The sequence below is a fragment of the Limulus polyphemus genome, unplaced genomic scaffold (genome assembly GCF_000517525.1).
Source record: "Limulus polyphemus unplaced genomic scaffold, Limulus_polyphemus-2.1.2 Scaffold3327, whole genome shotgun sequence".
Lineage (NCBI taxonomy): Eukaryota > Metazoa > Arthropoda > Merostomata > Xiphosura > Limulidae > Limulus > Limulus polyphemus.
The window spans coordinates 110009-115077 of record NW_013668937.1 but is presented as its reverse complement, the minus strand read 5'-3'; positions in this window follow the sequence as shown (position 1 = coordinate 115077).

Here is a 5069-nt window from a genome sequence, read left to right as displayed (position 1 = left end):
CTTCGCTTGACTCAATTATCTATCTCTTCAATCTATCTGTATATCTGTCCCTCTATCGCTGGCTTTCTTTGCCAGGCTTATATACTAAAAAAGAGGGCGTCTAGCAAACACTGGGACACTCGCGAGGTTCCTCGATAAGTCATGATCCTTCTAGAAACTCCAGTGCGCATGCTCCCAGCGTCGCGTGACTTCCGCTGTCGTAACACTGCCCCTTCCTTAGTATTGTTCATCCCGAACAATAGCCACTTACATTAAACCAATAGATAATTAACAAGAACTTAATTAAATGTACAGAATTTACAAACACAAAATTAAAATACAACAAAGTATCTTAATTTTACAGGACGTATCTTCTTCCGTACTAGTCTCTGTCTTACTGGCTTCTGCTTCACGTGGGGTTCATCTGCTCCATCAGTAAATGTCCCATTATCGGTAACAGTCACATGAGTGGTAGTAACTTCATTAACGGCTTCACTGTTTTCCTTCTTAAAAGCGGGGTAGAGACAGATAATTGAGTCAAGTGAGCGATAGTGACCGTAACTAAAGTGCGTGAATCATTGTGAATTATAGCGTGTGTTGAAGTCAAAGTGACTGTGGAAATTCACTGTATTGCAAAGTTGTACTGAGAAAGAATAAACTAGTTTTATTTAAGAAAGAACTTGTATCACTGAAGTTCTTCGTAAATAATTCTTACGGGTAATTAACAAACGGCCAGAGACGTAACACTCCGACATAGAAGTGTCTATTACACCTTATCAATTTTCAGAGAAATATATGTATTGTAAAGGTATCAAAGATAGGTAATATTTTTTTTTAAATGCACACATTGTTCAGAAATTAGCCAAACCCTTGTCGAATCTTTACTTAGACACAAAATGATGCTTCTTTAAAAGCTATTTTGGAATACTTTTAAATCACTTTCTTTTATTAAAACAAGTCACCAACCATAGAGTATTGACATGGCATAAATTGTTTCTTGTACTCTTTAAAACCACCTTATTTTATTAAATCAAGTCATCAACTATAGACAGAGTATTGACATGTTTTAAAATTGTTTCTTGAAGTCTTTAAAACCACCTTCATTTATTAAAACAAGTCACCAACCATAGAGAGAGTATTGACATGGTTTAAAATTGTTCCTTGTAGTATTTAAAACCAACTTATTTTATTAAAACAAGTCACCAACCATAGAGAGAGTATTGACATGGTTTAAAATTGTTCCTTGTAGTGTTTAAAACCACCTTATTTTATTAAATCAAGTCACCAACCATAGAGAGAGTATTGACATGGTTTAAAATTGTTCCTTGTAGTGTTTAAAACCACCTTATTTTATTAAATCAAGTCACCAACCATAGAGAGAGTATTGACATGTTTTAAAATTGTTTCTTGAAGTCTTTAAAACCACCTTCATTTATTAAATCAAGTCACCAACCATAGAGAGAGTATTGACATGTTTTAAAATTCTTTCTTGTAGTCTTTAAAACCACCTTATTTTATTAAAACAAGTCACCAACCATAGAGAGAGTATTGACATGGTTTAAAATTGTTCCTTGTAGTGTTTAAAACCACCTTATTTTATTAAATCAAGTCACCAACCATAGAGAGAGTATTGACATGTTTTAAAATTCTTTCTTGTAGTCTTTAAAACTACCTTATTTTATTAAAACAAGTCACCAACCATAGAGAGAGTATTGACATGTTTTAAAATTGTTCCTTGTAGTATTTCAAACCACCTTATTTTATTAAAACAAGTCACCAACCATAGAGTATTGACATGGTTTAAAATTCTTTCTTGTATTATTTAAAACCAACTTATTTTATTAAAACAAGTCACAAATCATAGAGAGAGTATTGACATGGTTTAAAATTGTTTCTTGTAGTATTTTCAAACCACTTTGTTGTTTTAAAATAACTTACCAACAATAACAAAGTATTGACATGTTTTAAAAATGTTCTTATTTTTAGACTTTGAAACTGCTTTGTTTTATTACAAGTCACCAACCCTCACTAATTATTGAGGTGTTTTGACTATGTATCTTGTAGACTTTACTTAAAACCATCTTATTTTATTATAATCATCACCATACCCAAAATACTTATGTGTTTTAAAACGTATCTTCAGCTACTCGTAAAGTATGTGTTGTCTTAACAATACGTTTAACTTGTGTACCATAAACTTAACTGATTTTATACCACCACTGTATTAAATCTCTAACAATAGACTAATGTTTACCCATATTTCAGCAAGTTATAAATTGTGAATTTTCAAACTTGTGCGGTTTCTGAGAATAGAATAGGCGAATGAGCTAACAGTATTCCCCAAGCAGAGGAACGCGGTATGAAGTTATCACATATCTTAATCTCTTATATACATCTTTGAACACAGCAGCTAGTTTTTAAAGATTTCCTTACAGTTCTAGTTTAAAACGTGATAAACAAGGTATAACCCATGTGTCTTGTACCCTCTGTTTAAATGGTACGGCCTAGTATGTTATCTGTTGTTTCGTGAGACTTTTGCTTTGTATCCATCACCACTCAGTGTGTGTGAAGTTAGTTTGTGACTGTTACGTGATGCATAGATCTATCTGGATTCTTGATTAGTCAGTTATAAAGATAATGTGGATCCATAAAGTAATTTGCTGCTTTCAAACAAAACAGTTTGTTTCAAATGTTCTTTAGTAGTTTTGTTACATCCTTTCAGGTAGTTATAGCTAACTGCTTGTGTTTCATTCTCAGTGATAGTTCAACTTCAATACAGATTAACTTGCTTTAGTTCTGCTTATCCATTTGTGTATCATTCTCAACTTTCAATGTAATACTTCAACTTCATTCTACATTGTATCTATTTCTTTGAACTGACAACAAATCCCTACACTTGTTTATTAAGTCCTCGAACCTTTATTGTTGCAGTAGTCAGGTGACTGTGAGTTTCACGTTTTCGATCCTAGAAGTATCACTCCCCCATTTTTACATGTTTTACTTATATAACAACTGTAAGTTATATTATTAGATTGAGCTCCCTTTGACAGCACGGGAGCCGCTTTTAGCAGCTTCTTATATTTTCAATCTCTCATTGTAAAATCTGTATGTCTAGCCAAGCACTCCCTCTTTGCAACTCCTTTGGAATATCACGTAATCTGTACGATTACAGGTCTGCTAAGTTTCTTAAGCAGTGTCATAACATCAAAAGCAAAATCATTCAAATTTCAAAAGCAAAGTGAATTTTTTCAGGGATGAAAATTTAGTCAATTTCAACCTTAAGTTTTACCTTATCTTGTTTATAGCTCCAAAATATTATTTTTTATACAAGTAATATGCCTCTATACAAAATAACTTTCTCTTTTCAACAATGCCACAACTGTGACTGTAACAATGGTAACCAGGTAAAACACATTCTCAAAATATCTCTTCCACTTTTCCGCAGTAATGAAAACTTTTTCGTAAGCTCTTCTCAACAGCGCGCTCTAGTGACACAATTTCAAATTGTAACGTGCTCCAGATAACCCAGAAGCGTTTGTTTTTAACTTTTGCCTAAAGACTTATCTCGACCTACGATTAAACAGTGACTCAAGTTAACACCAATAGGTATATTTAGGTTAAGTGACGTCTTACCACCCGGTAAAAAAATTCTTATGGGAGACTATTATAAACATGGCTGAAAAAAATCGTGTTTTTTTAACCTAATAAAGACCAGCAATGTGTTCTAAAGCATGCCTTGACTCATAATCATCTGTTATAAAGTTATGCCTGCAGCAAAATCAGTTCAAAGGGGACTGACGGTATTTCTGAAATGTCTTTATGCATAAACCTAAGTTGTTATGCCACATGCTGCATAATTCAGTTATTGTATTCTTCATAGCAAACCAGTTTAATAAGTTGAAAATTTCAATTGTGTTTAATTTCTTGTAGCAAAGTATTAGTGTATGTGAAAACTACTGTCTAGAACTGTGACACTCACCTCATTGAAATAGATATCACTTTAATTGTTCGCTTCACATTTATGTACAAAGTTACACAAGGAGTATCTGCGCTAGCCGTCCCTATTTTCAAATTGATAAACTACAGGGAAGGCAGGTTGTAGTACTCACAGCCACCTCTTGCCTGACTGAACAGTGGGTTTTTGCATCTATTCTTATAACGTATACACGCCTCCAAGGTACAGATTCTTTGGATTTACAGTCCGGGCATGCTAACAAGTAGGCTACACCAGTCTCGAAATAACTTGCAGAGCGTATAATATACTGAAAACTCCGTGAGCTTTGTGAACATTTACTTACAAGGCAGTGGTTTTATATACGATCGTATCAGGTTAAAACTTTTTAAGGGTCTTTTTTTTAATAATTCAGAATGGCAAGAATAAAATCATGTTTCAAAAATTGCAACAAAACTGGCATCGTTTTCAAATCATTATTTCGTTAACAGTTAACGTGGATTTAGTTAGTATTATCGAATACGTATGTTACATCTAGCGATAAATGGATTTATTTCTTTTTCCAAGTCATTACAAAGCCTTAAACTTTGATCAGAATAGCAAAACAAAAATAAGTCTTATAATAATAATAATTAAATTAAATATTCAGAAAATTTCGTGAATAATTTTAAATGATGATAATATCATATCCATTAAATGCATGTCACAAAAGGATAAAATATTACATAACTTTTAGAATAGTTTTAGAAAAATGCTCTTTCAGTTCAAAACTATATCTTTCTCAAACGAATAATATAATATAATTGTTGTTGAAATTAATGAAAGTTTGCTGTTAATCCTCGAGTTCCTCATGTGATGTAGAAAAATAAAATGGTGTTAGTTTTCATGGATACAGTTTTGGTTTTGTTTGTTTATAATAGACGCAATTTACTATAACATTTAGCTGATATACATGTAACATTTCGTGATCGTTTTCTGGTGTAGTTATGACCAGAACGACACAAATATCAATAACTGAAATTCATGCAATTATAGGCCAAAATCAAAATATACACCTGGAAAAAAGTTAAGCACCCCCAAATATTTTTCAGGATTGCTTATTGAAAATAAGGTTTAATTTTCATGATGTTGAGCAATG